The sequence below is a fragment of the Macaca nemestrina genome, chromosome 5 (assembly GCF_043159975.1).
Source record: "Macaca nemestrina isolate mMacNem1 chromosome 5, mMacNem.hap1, whole genome shotgun sequence".
Taxonomy (NCBI): Eukaryota; Metazoa; Chordata; class Mammalia; order Primates; family Cercopithecidae; genus Macaca; species Macaca nemestrina.
Window position 1 is genome coordinate 166,048,851 of NC_092129.1, and position 15,996 is coordinate 166,064,846.

The 15,996-nt window shown below is 44.7% G+C and overlaps 1 long non-coding RNA gene across 3 annotated transcripts in view; it reads right to left on the reverse strand.

The window, feature by feature from the left end:
• LOC105482496 (uncharacterized) overlaps positions 1-15,439 on the reverse strand; it is a 32,573-nt gene extending 17,134 nt beyond the window's left edge. Inside the window, exons 1-3 of one of the 3 annotated variants that reach the window (XR_987664.3) lie at positions 14,992-15,436; positions 9,957-10,027; positions 9,219-9,428 (exon numbers count right to left, since the gene is read on the reverse strand). This is a non-coding gene — a long non-coding RNA (uncharacterized lncRNA). Of the gene's footprint in view, positions 1-9,218; positions 9,429-9,956; positions 10,028-14,991 lie in introns of all 3 variants that reach the window. The other 2 variants (XR_987667.3, XR_987666.3) reach the window with 2 other exon arrangements.
• Positions 15,440-15,996: the final 557 nt, after the last annotated feature.

The following is a 15,996-nucleotide window of genomic DNA, read 5'->3' on the forward strand; positions in this document are numbered from 1 at the left end:
ATGACCATTCATACCAGTATCCTCCAACTCTCCCTGGAAGTCAACATGGACTGGAAATCGGGCGATGTGTGGTCTATTCTAAACACTTCCACAAAAAGTTGCCCATCTTGGGGTAAGACACACTGGGCACTAATTTGGTCATTTACAAAATAAATGTATGAATAAGATTTCTGGCCAGGCGCGGTGGCTCAAGCCTGTAATCCCAGCACTTTGGGAGGCCGAGGCGGGTGGATCACGAGGTCAGGAGATCGAGACTATCCTGGCTAACATGGTGAAACCCCGTCTCTACTAAAAATACAAAAAACTAGCCGGGCGTGGTGGCGGGCGCCTGTAGTCTCAGCTACTTGGGAGGCTGAGGCGGGAGAATGGCGTGAACCCGGGAGGCGGAGCTTGCAGTGAGCCGAGATCACGCCACTGCACTCCAGCCTGGGAGACACAGCGAGACTCCGTCTCAAAAAAAAAAAAAAAAGATTTCTAAGACCCATTCTTGGTCTACTATATAATTCTGTGCATAGGAAACATGCTGAATGTAGGAAAATTTGCTGTTGGTGGTAGTGGCATTGTTCTAATGTTAGAGTTGGCCTCTGCCTTGCTCTGTGGCCTACGCAGATGCAGAGCAAAACATAACACAGAGGAAGAAGATGAGGGGGGAAATGGAGGCAAGATGATGACACCATTATGGCCAAGTGACAACTGCAAGGATGGTGGACAGAGCAGGCAAGTCTTCCCACAGTTTTTTTTTGTTTTTGTTTTTGTTTAAGACAGGGTCTTGCTCTGTCACCCAGGCTGGAGTATGGTGGTACGATGTAGACTCACTATAACCTTCACCTCCTGGGCTCAAGTGATCCTCCCACCTCAGCCTCCCTGGTAGCTGGGACTACAGACACATGCCAGCACATCTGGCTAATTTTTTTTTTTTTTTTTTTTTGAGGCGGAGTCTCGCTCTGTCGCCCAGGCTGGAGTGCAGTGGCGCGATCTTGGCTCACTGCAAGCTCCGCCTCCCGGGTTCCCGCCATTCTCCTGCCTCAGCCTCCCGAGTAGCTGGGACTACAGGTGCCGCCACCACGCCCGGCTAATTTTTTTTTGTATTTTTAGTGGAGACGGGGTTTCATTGTGTTAGCCAGGATGGTCTCGATCTCCTGACCTCGTGATCCGCCCGTCTCGGCCTCCCAAAGTGCTGGGATTACAGGCTTGAGCCACCGCGCCCGGCCTTTTTTTTTTTTTTTTTTTTTGTAGAGATGGGTTTTGCCATGTTGCCCAGGCTGGTCTCAAACTCCTGAGCTCAAGCAATCTGCCTGCCTTGGCCTCCCAAGATGCTGGGATTACAAGCGTGAGCCACCACGCCCAGGCTTCTTCTCACAGTTTTTCTGTGCCAGACATTTCTGGCTCTCAGTTAGACAGTAGGAACCCAAATACCTGCCTCATTATAATTCCTTGGTCAAATCCTTCATTATCCCTGATCATTGTTTCTGAATCTATAAAATGGGATGTATTATCAGAATGCTTTGGTTAACATCAGAAACATAACAGAAAATAACTTATACAGCCACCCCAGGTTCATATCTTTCCATTTTAACAACTCCAGTGCAAAACAATCTTCTCTCTCCAGGAGAGATTCTTAGCAGTGCAAATGAACTCAGATGTTGCTAAGGTTTGGATATGGTTTGTTTAGCCCTGCAAAGTCCCATGTTGTGATTTGATCCCCAGCATTGGGGTTGGGGCCTAGTGGGAGGTGTTTTGGTCATGGGGGTGGATCCCTCATGAATGGCTTGGCACCATCCCCTTGGTGATGAGTGGCTTCTTGTTCTTAGTTCACTCAAGAGTTTACAAGAGCATGGCATCTCTCTTGCCCCCTCTCTCACCATGTGACACACCAGCTCTCCTTTTCTGTCATAACTAAAAGCTTCCTGGGGCCTCACCAGGACCCAAGGAGATGCAAGTGTCATGCTTATACAGCCTATGGAACCATGAGCCAAATAAACTTCTTTTCTTATAGGTTACCAGGCCTCATGTATTCCTTTATAGCAACACAAATAGACTAAGACACATGTCCATTCCTGAGACAATCACTGTGGCTGGTTGGCATCCATCCACATTTATAGTCAGACAGGAGGGGACACCACTATTGACGTCCCCACTGGCACTACAGAGTACAGTAGAATGGTTTTCTTCAAGGAAGGATGCTAGTGAATAAAAACATATGTACCATATAGATGTAATCTATTTCCTCTACCTCTGAAACCTCACATCATCTGCTGTCTATTGCTGCCTAACAAATTATCAGTGATTTAATGACTTAAATGAAAACTAATTGATCTCACAGTTTCTGTGTGTCAGGAGTCTAGGTACAGGTTAGTTGAGTCCTCTACTCAGGGTGTCACCAGGCTGAAACATGGTGTGGCTAGGGCTGTGATTTCATCTGAAGCTCATGGTCCTCTTGCCATGGCCATTCAGGTTGTGAGCAGAATTCAGTTCCTTGGAGTTGTAGAGATGAAGTCCCCACTTTCTTACTGGCCATTAGCCAGGGACCACTCTTAGCTCCAAGAGCCACTCTCATATGCTAACCATGAGCTCCTTTCATAGCAGTTCACAACCCGGCGGTTTCTTTCTTCCAGGCCAGGCCCGCTCTAATGTTTCTGTGGTGCTTCACCATCTTGCTAAAGGTCCAGCTGATTAGGGCAGGCTCACCCAGAACAATCTCCCTTTAGATTAACTGAAAGTCAAGTATTCCGTAGCCCAGTCATGGCAGTGATATCCCATCATAGTCACGAATCCTACCCACACTCCAGTGGAGGGAATTATATAAAGCATGTACACCAGTGGGTGGGAAACTTGAGTGTCGTTTTAAAGTTCTGACTTCCACAACCACTAATGGAAAGTAACTGAAAAGAAGAGGAGACAAACCCTCAAACAGAAGAGACAACAGTGGATGAGAGGTGTCAGCAGATCCGTATGCCTGCCAGAAAGGAGTGCTGAGAACCACAGACAATCTCAGGGTGTAAAGAAGCAAGGTATTGCTGAAGGCAGGGCTGATAAAAGGGTTCAAAATAGGCACAATCATTGAAAATCTATCTAAGACAAGCAGTGAGACCCTTCCAGGGTCCCCTTGCTCACCCTTGGCAGGTAGGCAAGAAGTCTCCTCACTGTCCCCAGAAATTTACTCTCTAAAGAAATCTGGCCAGGCGCAGTGGCTCACACCTGTAATCCCAGAACTTTGGGAGGCTGAGGCAGGCATCACAAGGTCAGGAGATTGAGACCATCCTGGTTAATACAGTGAAACCCTGTCTCTACTAAAAATACAAAAAATTAGCCAGGCGTGGTGGCACGTGCCTGTAGTCCCAGCTACTTGGGAGGCTGAGGCAGGAGAATCGCTTGAACCCGGGAGATGGAGGTTGCAGTGAGCCAAGATTGTGCTACTGCACTCCAGCCTGGGCAACAGAGTGAGACTCTCTTTCAAAAAAAAAAAGAAAGAAAAGAAAAGAAATCTGACCAGAACTTCTCTAGATAAGAACATTAGGTACATTCCAAGGGAGATGTTGTTAAGTGAATATCTACACGCAGCATCGTGAGACCCTGCACAAATCTCTTTCGTTTTCTTTCTGCCAGAAAGTTGGCAGTCAGGCTCCTATTCTTTAGGAAGAAAATTGGAGAGATCTTCTCTATAGAAAATGATCCTGGAAAATAAAATTTCTACAAGCTGACATTTGTGTATTATTCTGGTGTAAAAACCCTTGGCACATGATCACCCTGTTCTGAGGGCCACAGGTTGAAAAGCAGCACACACACACACACACACACACACACACACACACACACGCCACCACCACCGCTTCCAATCAGCCCTTCACCGCTTTACCTGCCATCAAGTGAAAATGATGTAGTCAAGACTGGCCTTGAGCAGGTCATAAAAGCAGCTATAATTTGCATGACTTCCACACGACCTACTCCTGCTGCGTGGCTGCCTTTCCTCAACTGACACTTATGGCCTCCAGTGTTCCTAATAGGTAATGGATTGAGGAAAAATAATTCAAGTATAGTTTTGTTTTCTCTGGGTTATTCTGTTTGTTTGTTCCCTTCCCCACTCTCCTCTATGACCACTCCTGAGTGGTGCCCAAAACGTTGCAGCCCTTCAGCTGGTGCCAGCAAATCAGCATATTGTATAAAGGAATTTGCAAACCATACTTGAATTATTTTTCCTCAATCCTTAGGAGGCCGAGGAGGGCAGATCACTTGAAGTCAGGAGTTCAAAACCAGCCTGGCCACATGGCGAAACCATATCTCTACCGAAAATACAAAAGTTAGCGGGGCTTGGTGGCGTGCACCTGTAGTCCCAGCTATTCTGATGCAGGAGGATCGCTTGAGCCCAGAAGGTGGAGGCTGCAGTGAACTGAGATTGCACCACGGCACTTCAGCCTGGGTAACAGCGCGAGACCCTGTCTCATAAAATAAAATAAAATAAAATAAAATAAAATAAAATAAAATAAGATAAAATAAAATAAAGCTGTTATTTTCCTTACTGTTGCCTTTTGAATTCTGCTCACCATAAAATTAAGCCAAATACTTTTTGGGGGGGCAGCAAAAACTTGTCAGATTTATGAAATTCATTAACAGAGCAGAATTCTCAAAGGAAAGGTTTGGAGGCCTGCCACACCTTAGGCTTGACCAAAGCAGATGAAAACCTCAGCCCAGTAATGTTCTTAAATTCATAACTCAACTGGATTATAAATAATGGTGTCATTCTTTGGAAAGGCTATTTCTCAAACCCTCTAATGAAAAAGCTAGGAAATATTGCTATCAATTCATCCTTTCCTCTTCAAGCAAAGAGCATTCCTCCGCCTTGAACAGATGGGGCTCTGTGTGACAAATAGCAGTGTTCCAGGGAGCAGCGACGCACTGACATCTTGTACCCAGTGTTTATAAGCTGGGTTGTCCCTCTGCTTTCATTTCCTTTGACTAGACTGGAGCAGTGTTTAAGATTCAGACAATGGAACGGCAGGGGTTAGTCCCAGTCATCCTCACATTCCAGCCATTCTTTATGATAATGAGCAGGGTGAGTGCCTTCGAGGAAGGATTCCAGAGAAGGTAGGAGGTGCGGAGGAGGAAAGAACAGCAAAGCCTCTCTAGCCCGGCAGTGCCTTCATGCTCACTGTATTACTAGTTCAGGTACTGAAGCTGCAGTTAATTGCTATTCCCAAGGGATTCAGCTGCTTTTTCCATTTACAGAGGCAGCTATAACAAAGAGCATGTGAGTGCATGCGCGCACACACACACCACTGTTCCTGTTTTCCCAACTGCTTGTTGACTGGCTTCCGTGAAGCCCTCACCTTCCCCATCATTATCACAAAAAATACCAGTTATCACTGAGTGAGAAAATCATCCGTCTCTTAAGGAACAGACGGGGCGTTTGCTGTTCTAATGATTTCACCTGCACTGTATGGAGCTTAGAATACGATTAATGTTGCATCAATGTCCCCTTTGGCATGCTCTTGCAGATAAGAGCGAACTGCCCAGCTGTCTTCCAAACAAGATGGTCTATACTTGATGACAGTAAGCGGGAAAGAGCAAATTCATTTTAGAGCAAAGGGACAAGTTTACACTTCTCAACCTGCAATTTGTTCCTATGATATTGAAAATTCTTCATAGGTATTGCGGGTGGATTCGAAACCAATCACATTTACGTATTTCTGCATATAAACATCTTTGAGTGCACTTTTCCCTTCCGCCTCTATCTGATGCCTTATACAAAAAAACCGCCATTTAATGATGACTATTTTCCAGGTCCTTATTAAATGTACATGATCTTTAAACACTCAGTCCTCAGCAAATGTTTATTGAACTCCTATCACTTGTCAGCCAGGTTCTGAATGCTGGGGGTGGCGGATTCTTGCCCTCATGGAGCTTCCAGTCTGGTTACTTACCATGCCCAATTAGTATAGGATCCGAGTTGCAAGAGGTCTGGAGTTTATACTCTTAGGGGTGCTTATTAAGAAAGAGAACACAGGCCAGGCACGGTGGCTCACGCCTGTAATCCCAGCACTTTGGGAGGCTGAGGCGGGCGGATCACGAGGTCAGGACATCGAAACCATCCTGGCTAACACAGTGAAACCCTGTCTCTACTAAAAATAGAAAAAATTAGCCAAGCGTGGTGGCGGGCTCCTGTAGTCTCAGCTACTTGGGAGGCTACGGCAGGAGAGTGGAGTGAACCCGGGAGTGGAGCTTGCAGTGAGCCGAGATCGTGCCACTGCACTCCAGCCTGGGAGACAGAGCAAGACTCTGTCTCAAGAAAAAAAAAAAAAAGGGGACTGGGCGCGGTGGCTCAAACCTGTAATCCCAGCACTTTGGGAGGCCGAGACGGGCGGATCACGAGTTCAGGAGATCGAGACCATCCTGGCTAACACGGTGAAACCCCGTCTCTACTAAAAAAATACAAAAAAACTAGCCGGGCGAGGTGGCGGGCACCTGTAGTCCCTGCTACTCGGGAGGCTGAGGCAGGAGAATGGCTTGAACGCGGGAGGCAGAGCTTGCAGTGAGCTGAGATCCGGCCACTGCACTCCGGCCACTGCACTCCAGCCTGGGTGACAGAGCGAGACTCCATCTCAAAAAAAAAAAAAAAAAGAAAGAGAAAAGAAAAGAAAGAGTACAGAAATTGCAAAAAACTGTAGAAGAGGCACATCTAAATGAAGGACCTGAGGCTTAAGCTTCAAATGTTTCACAGCAAATCCTTTGACGGCAAGGTAGGTAGGATTTTATCTCAGTTTTACAAATAAGAAAAGCTGGGGCTGGGCGTGGTAGCTCACGCCTGTAATCCCAGCACATTGGGAGACCGAGGCAGGTGGATTACTTGAGCCCAGGTGTTTGAGACCAGCCTGGGCAACATGACAAAACCTCATCTCTACAAAAAAATACAAAAAAGCCAGCCACGGTGGTGCACACCTGTAGTCCCAGTTACTCAGGAGGCTGAGATGGGAGGATCACTTGAGCTCAGGAGATGGAGGTTGCAGTGAGCCATGATTGTGCCATTGTACTCCAGCCTGGGCAATAGAGTGAGGTCCTATCTCAAAAAGAAAAAAAAAAAAGAAAAACTGATGTTGCCAGATGTGCAGTGGCACATGCTTGTAGTCTCAGCTATCTGGGAGGCTGAGGTGGAAGGATCACTTGAGCCCAGGAGTACAAATCTAGTTTGGGCAATACAGCAAGAGCTTGTGTCTAAAATAAATGAATAAATAAATATATTTTTAAAAATCTAATGTTTTCTTAGTAAATGGCTGATTAGGGGTCAATAAGACTCCGAAGCAAGCATTCCTCTGCTTGTCAAACCAAAGAAGTATAAATGATAACCAGAGGGCATCCAGTTGGAAATAGCTCTTCCTCTAACCAGGGCACAGCTCAGATTACGTTGAAAAAACAACAGGCTGCCCAGACATCTCTGCTTCCATCTAAACCAGGGGACAATTTGCCCCTCAAAACATTTATTATAATCTCAGGCCTTGTTTTTCTTGGGGTTTAGGTCATTGCAATTTGTGTATTTTTGAATTTCATTGTAGTTGGATCTCGTCGAAAATTCCTATTTTGCTTTTTTTTGTGACTCTCCAGCTAAATAAGGAGGATGGATGGAGCAGGTTACCATTTCCCAAACCTTTCTGCATAGCGTTAGTCCTAAAGGATGTGCACCACTGTTACACAAAAAAAGAGATATGTGGACATATTAGCTAGGAAATGTTAGATGAATGAAAGTTAAAATTTTCAGGCTGGGTGCCATGGCTTACACCTGTAATCCCAACACTCTGAGAGGCCGGGGGGGGCAGATCACCTGAGGTCAGGAGTTCAAGACCAGCCTGGCTAATATGGTGAAACCCTGTTTCTACAAAAACTACATAAATTAGCCAGGTACAGTGGCAGGCGCCTGTAATCCCAGCTACTAGGAAGGCTGAGGCATGAGAACTGCTTGAACCAGGGAGGCGGAAGGTGCAGTGAGCCAAGATCACGCCACTGCACTCCAGCTTGGGTGACAGAGACTCTGTCTCAAAAAGAAAAAAAAAAAAAAGACTTTCTTGGCCGGGTGCAGTGGCTCAAGCCTGTAATCCCAGCACTTTGGGAGGCCGAGGTGGGTGGATCACCTGAGGTCAGGAGTTCAAGATCAGCCTGACCAATATGATGAAACCCCGTCTCTACCAAAAATACAGAAATTAGCTGGGCGTGGTGGCGGGCGCCTGTAATCCCAGCTACTCAGGAGGCTGAGACAAGAGAATTGCTTGAACCTGGGAGGTGGAGGTTGCAGTGAGATGAGATCCTGCCATTGCACTCCAGCCTGGGCAACAAGAGCGAAACTGTCTCAAAAACAAAACAAAACAAACAAACTTTCTTTACTACTGGTCTTTTAAAGGACATAATTTGCTAATATGCATTGTTGCTCTTCAAGAGGGAAATATGGTATGCAGCTTTTCCCAAACTCATTCTATTTATTTAAAAATTATTTATGGAGGCGGGATGCCATGGCTCAGACCTGCAATCCTAGCACTTTGGGAGGATTGTTTGAAGCCAGGAGTTTGAGACCAGCCTGTGCAACACAGGGAGGCCAGGGGTTTGAGACCAGCCTGGCCAACATGGTGAAACCCCTTCTCTACTAAAAATACAAAAAATTAGCCAGGTGTGGTGGCACATGCCTGTAATCCCAGCTACTTGGGAGGCTGGGGCAGGAGAATGGCTTGAATCCGGGAGGCAGAAGTTGCAGTGAGCCGAAATCATGCCATTGCACTCCAGCCTGGACAAGAGCGAAACTCCGTAAGTTTACTAAATAAATAAACAAACAAATAAATAAATGTAGAGCTGCACATTATTTCAGCTGACACACCAAACTGGGATGGTCTATGAACAGATAGGAGCCTTTGAGCCAAGCCTAATAAAAGTTAGTGAGGTAGATTCAGCCTCTCCCTAAAAAAATTAGAGATCGTATAATTTTCTCCTCCCTAAATTCTTGTTCAGATCAACTCCACCCATATGTTGCTCACATACATCCTCCTCTATTCAGTGAAAGAGGCAGAAATATTTAATGATGAGAGATTAAATGTCTATAACTGACACATCAGGATCTAAATACTCAGTGTTAATCAGAGCTGTTAAGTAAAGCATTTAAAAATTCTTTTTTATATGAACACCTAATCAACAATGAAATGGACATGACTGTTCTAGCCCCAAAGACACTCAGAGGAAAGACTCACCGGCAGAAGTCGTCTCAGAGGCATTCCAAAACGTTTATACATCGTACACGCCACAACGTGAAAGAATTTGGTCAGACTGGAAGTCAACAGCTCTCTTGGGATGCATCACATGCTTGAAAGCTAATAACATTATCCCGGAACTCTGAGAAAGGATTAATAACTGAGCTTTAACACTCAGATAACAGTGGTTTCTCCAGAATATCAGAAGCCCTGAAGATGGAGAGAGGAAGAACGTTTACCCTTAAATCATAGCTTTGGAAACACTGAACTTCTAGAGTAAAGGCAGGAAGGGTGCATATTTAACTAAATTCAAGGGTGTGTCTGCTCATCATTCTTCAGGGTGATGCATTAATCCTGCTTCACCTACCAACAAAAGTGTGATCTCAGCCTCCGGGAACAGTTCTGTTCTTTGGGTACACCCTCTATGAAACTCAAATTGAAATTACCTCTTTGTGTTATTCATCAGGCACCAATTGTTCTTACCATGAATATTCCATTCATGCCTGCTATGTGACCACTGAAGTCTCAAAGTCCTAACTTACTGCCATACAGATGTAATGATCTGTGACTGCATATCTGTGGGTAAGAGGCAGGATACTATACTGAATTGAGCAAAAGAGCTATTCCTAACACACAATTGGAAAGTGAAGCAAAGATCCAACATACAACTGCTTTTGATGGGTGCGTAGGGAAACTACCAAACAATACATTTAATGGCTGTAAGAATGGGAAGCTCACATTAATTCAGCTCCTCCAAGAATCAGATGTCAAATCAGGACTATGTGCAGGAATTTTATTAGGGGAAGTGCCTGTGTGAGAGAAAATGGGAGAAAGCTGTGTAAGACTGGGAGAAACATCAGACCACCACGCAAACCTGATCCTAAGTGAAGGAGGAGGGAAAGTTGGGCAGAAGTGTCCTCAACTACTCTGCAGTCAAAAGAAGGCTCAGCAAGGCCAGTAGGTAGTCCTGAAGCCCAAGGCAGCTATGAAGCTATGAGAGGCATTCCCTGTCTTCCAGACCTGCCTTAATATCCCTGCTGCCCTCAGTCACGGGCTGGGAGTAGCAGCTTTTGAAAGGCCTCACCTCAGCAAGAACACTTCAGTAAATTTTAGAGCACAGCCGGCTCCTCACTCAATTACACGCCCCCAAACTTGGAGATCCGCAAGGCATAGTCCTGGAGCTGTCTTAAAGCTGCCTACAAATCAAAATGCCGCTAGTATTGAGAAGAGGGTGGTTTGAGTTTAGGATATCAATTAAATGTATGTAGGTTGTTGACTGAAACAAAACAAAACCAGAACCATTCTTTGGGAGAAAGTAAGAAGGTGAGCAGAGAAATGGTAGATTCTGTTTGTTACCCTAACCATAAGCACAGTTCACCAACACGCTAATCTGACCCATAAAAACAATCAAAACTAACACTCGGGGGACCAGGTGCGGTGGCTCCTGCCTGCAATCCCAGCACTTTGGGAGGCAACGGTGGGTGGACCACCCGAGGTCTGGAGTTTGAGACCAGCCTGGCCAATATGGCAAAACCCCATCTCTACTAAAAAACAACACAAAAGTTTGCCAGCATGGTGGCGCGCGCCTTTAATCACAGCTACTCAGAGGCTGAGGCACGAGAATCTTTTGAACCCAGGAGGTGGAGGTGGCAGTGAGCCGAGATCGTGCCACTGCACTCTAGCCTGGGCAACAGAGTGAGACTCCATCACAACAAATAAAACAAAAAACAAAACAAAACAAAAAAATCTGACGCTCAACACCTATTTCACTCTAAAATCAAGATTCGTTGACCAATACTGACAATAGTTATGGTTTGGACAGCAGCCTCAACATATGAAGAAGATTGGATTTTAGCAGATATAGGATTTTTAAATATTTCCCCCAGAGAACAATTCATCCGTTGCATATATTGCTCTGAATGGAGTTTGAATAGATTTGTGCCAGAGTCTTGGATATATGCCTTTTTTTTTTTTATATATAATACCAGACTAATAAAATACAGGTCAAAGTATCTGGCTGAGGCAGATCAGGAGAAACACCTAAAACCTACAGAAAAAGACCCAAGTCCAAATGGAAATTTACTACCCGATAAAGGTGGCATTTCTAATTAGTAGGAAAAAGATTGTTTAATAAATTGTGTTGGGACAACTGGTAGCCATCTAGAAAACAATGTTTGGATTCTTACCTGATATACTAGAATAAATTCAGAAAGGATTAAGGGTTTAAATGTTAAAATAAAAGTGCTAATGGGAGAATTTCAAAATCCTTTCTGCATGGTAAGGGACTTTCAAAATGTTAAACACACTTTGGGAGGCCAAGATGGGTGGATCACTTGAGCTCAGGAGTTTGAGACCACTCTGGGCAACATGGCAAAACTCTGTCTCTAACAAAAAATACAAAAATTAACCAGGCATGGTGATGGTGTGCGCCTGTAGTCTCAGCAACTTGACTGAGGCGGGAGGATGGATTGAGTCTGGAAGTTCAATGCAGTGAACCATGATCGCACCACTACACTCCAGCCTGGGCAACAGAATGAGACACAGTCGTTCACTTTGGCATTGTTTGTAATATCAAAATATTGTTAACTATCTAAATGTACATTCAATAAGGAACTAATTAAATAAACCCTAAAATATTATGTAGCCTTGCTGGCATGGCGGCTCACGCCTGTAATCCTAGCACCTTGGGAGGCCAAGACCAGTGGATTGCTTAAGCCCAGGAATTTGAGACCAGCCTGGGGCAAAGAGTGAGACCCCCATCTTTACTAAAAATACCAAAAATTAGCCAGGTGTGGTAGCACACTCCTGTAGTCCCAGCTACTCTGGAGACTGAGGTAGGAGAATCCGCTGAGCCTGGAAAGTCGAGGCTGCAGTGATCACGCCATTGCACTCCAGCATGGGCAACAGGAGTGAGACCTTGTCTAAAAAAACAAAAATGTATGCAGCTATAAACAAAGAATAAAGAAGCTCTTCATGTACTAACACAAAACAATATTTAAGGTTTAATGCAGTGGCTCATGCCTGTAATCCCAAGGCTATGAGTGGCCAAGACAGGAGGATCCCTTGAGGTCAGAATTTTGAGGCCAGTCTGGGCAACATAGCATGATCCCATCTCTACAAAAAAATTAAGAATTAGCCAGTTGTGGTGGCATGCACCTGTAGTCCTAGCTACTCAGGAAGCTGAGGCAGAAGGATTGCTTGAGCCCAGGAGTTTGAGGCTGCAGTGAGCTATGATTGTGCCACTGCACTCCTGCCTGAGTGACAGAGCAAGACTCTGTCTCTTAAAATTAAAAAAAAAAAAAAACTTTAAGATATCTTATTAAGTGACAAAGCAAGGTGAAGAACAGTACAAATAATATGCTAAAATTTGGGTTAAAATAGTGTAAAGGGGGATATAAAGGTACAAATTTGTTTATATATGTAGAGAATATCTCTCAAAGGGAACATAAGAAAAAAGTAATATTTCTTGTCCACATTTTTCACTGAATATCATTTTTTCCTTTTGAATTTTGAATCACCTGAATTCAAAAAATAAAAATCTAAAAGTCTAAAAATTACGCGTCTTTCTGACTTGGTGCATGCTACTGCACCAAGTCAGTGAAAAGTGCATAGTGCACACCTAGGGAATATTCACTCAACATAAATTACCTTGGGTTGGCCACCCAGCTACTGACACAGACACTCTTCCCTCACTAAGTCTAAAGATTTAAAATTTGTAAATAAAGAAAACTGTCAGATATGCTGTATCTATCATCCTGGACAAACATACCTTCATAGTGATTTGCAATGTTCATTTATTTTTGATTTACTTATTTACTTTATTTTATTATTATTATTATTATTTATTTTTTTTTTTTTTTGAGATGGAGTCTTGCTCTGCCACCCAAGCTGGAGTACAATGGTGTGATCTCGGCTCACTGCAACCTCCGCCTCCTGGGTTCAGGTGATTCTCCTGCCTCAGCCTCCCGAGTAGCTGGGATTACAGGCGTCCGCCATCATGCCCAGCTAATTTGTGTATTTTTAGTAGAGACGGGGTTTTGCCATGTTGGCCAGGCTGGTCTCGAACTCCTGACCTCAAGTGATCCACCCGCTTCGGCCTCCCAAAGTGCTGGGATTATATGCATGAGCCACCGTGCCCAGCTTCATTTTATTTTTTTAGAGAAGGGTCTTGCTCTGTTGCCCAGGCAGGTCTCCAAAGGCATGATCATAGTTCACCACAGCCTCAAACTCTTGGACTAAAGCAACCCCCAACCTCAGCCTCCAGGGTAGTTAGGATCACAGGTGTGCACAACCACGACAGTTAATTTAAAAAAATATTTTAGGCCGGGTGCAGTGGCTCATGCCTGTAATACCAGCACTTCGGGAGGCTGATGCGGGCAGGTCACCTGAGGTCAGGAGTTGGAGACCAGCCTGGCAAATATGGTGAAACCCCGGCTCTACTAAAAATACAAAAATTAGCCAGGTGTGGTGGCATGCACCTGTAATCTAGCTACTGGGGAGGCTGAGGCAGGAGAATCACTTGCACCCAGGAGGTGGAGGTTGCAGTGAGCTGAGATTGCAACACTGTACTCCAGCCTTGGTGACAGAGTGAGACTCCATCTCAAAAATAAATAAATACATACATACATAAATAAAAATTTTTAAGTAGAGAATGGCAGTTGGGGGCAGGGGGAGCTGAGGAGGTCTCACTGTTTCCCAGTCTAATCTCAAACTCCTGGCCTCAAGCATTCCTCCCACCTCGGCCTTCCAAAGTGCTGGAATTACAGGCATTTTATTTTTATTTTTTGGAGACAGAGTCTTGCTCTGTCACCCAGGCTGGAGTGCAATGGCACAATCTCGGCTCACTGCAACCTCCGCCTCCCGGGTTCAAGCGATTCTCCCACCTTAGCCTCCCAAGTAGCTGGGACCACAGGTATGCGGCACCGCACCCGGCTAATTTTTGTATTTTTGGTAGAGACGGGGTTTCGCCATATTGGCTAGGCTGGTCTCGAACTCCCGACCTAAGGTGATCTGCCCGCCTCAGCCTCCCAAAGTGCTGGGATTACAGGCATGAGTCACTGTGCCCGACAGCAGCAGCAGCTGTTTTTAAAGTCCCGTGTATGGTTGCTAGTCTGCAGGCTCTCCTCATGGCCATGAGGCAGCAGCCTGCAACTGCTCCTCTTCCAGCTCTTTTGCCTCCTAGGCCAGGTGTGTGTGTTTAGCTCTGGGCGAGAGGCCCTGACTTCTGCAGGATACCCACACCAGGAAGGTCAGAGTCAACAAGAATGGACGTGGACTTTAGTCTCTCCTCATGGGGCTCCAGCTCATAACAGTGGGTCCCAGCCAGCTCTTGCTCCCCAGCACCCCACATCCATCTTCTTTCCCAGCTCTTCACTCCCTGAACGTCAAGTTCCAGCACCACACACAAAAACAAGTCTTACAGAGCCTGCTTAATCACATCCACAACTGTGGGAGGTCAAATCCCTGCAACAAATCTCTCTCTCTCTCTCTCTCTCTCTCTCTCTCTCTCTCTCTCTCTCTCACACACACACACACACACACACACACACACACACACACACACACACACACACAGAGGCATATACACAGTATGGCAAAAATCTCCCCTGGCTTTAACTGTCCCTGAGGTTCCCCCTCTACCCACCTTTGTAAAACATTCCCAAACTTTCCTCAAGTTGTCCTGACTTCAGGGGATCCTTGGTTTCATCTTTGAGATCCCCTGACTGATACAAAATTAGAGCAAAACCCACTCTATTCTATTCAGAATCCTCACCATCTTCCAATGATCAAGTCTTTATGTCTGGTCTCTTCTCTCCTTAGAGTGAGTTCTGGCCCAGGAGGCTCTTGAGTTTCACTTTCAAATACATGTTTTTAAGGCTGGTTCTAATAGACTCTCAGAAAACATTTTAGATGTGCCTGTACTCCAATGGTGGCCAGAGTAATGCTGTGACTAAATTCAAATCTGCACTAGAGTTAAATCTATGCAAAGTGCCTGCTGCTGAAGTCGGTCATGAGAAAGCATTCTTCCGTTAGCAGCGTCCTCAGAGACAACGTGACCTGAGACACATCGAACCCAAATAGTAACATACAGCTCTGTATGGGATCCTCTCGTTACTATGAGAGCCACAAATGAAGCAATCTCGATCCTGATTTGTTGGATTCATGCAATTCCTACAATTTGTAGGAATTATTCATTCACGTAAGTAATTTGTAAATTTAACTCACATATTTTTTTTAAATCAACTGGTAAAGATATTCAGATTACAGTTAATTTAAATGGATAAGATCAATTTTTATTACAATTTTTAAAGAAACACTAAGAAACAAACTTACTTTTTTAAAACCTAAAAGTACATTTTGAGATTAAGAATAAATGTAAGTAAAACATTTTGTAATATTTTAACTTGATTTCTTTATCGTGCTCATGCTCATGTGTTAAATACCAACATTGTGTCTGATTATGAATTATTGTCAACATTCACTGAAAAACTTAATTTGCTTTTCACTAGGCTTACAAACAATCTACTTCAGGTTCACTGAGTATTATTTTCACTTGCAACATGCATCTGTTTCTTTTGTGAGAAATTACTTATTGGTATGCGGCATTAGAGTTTCTCTTTAAAAAATTTGTTTGTACAATGAGAACACTCGGACACAGGGTGGGGAACATCACACACTGGGGCCTGTCGTAGGGTGGGGGCGGGCAGGGATAGCATTAGGAGATATATCTAATGTAAATAACGAGTTAATGGGTGCAGCACACCAACATGGCACATAT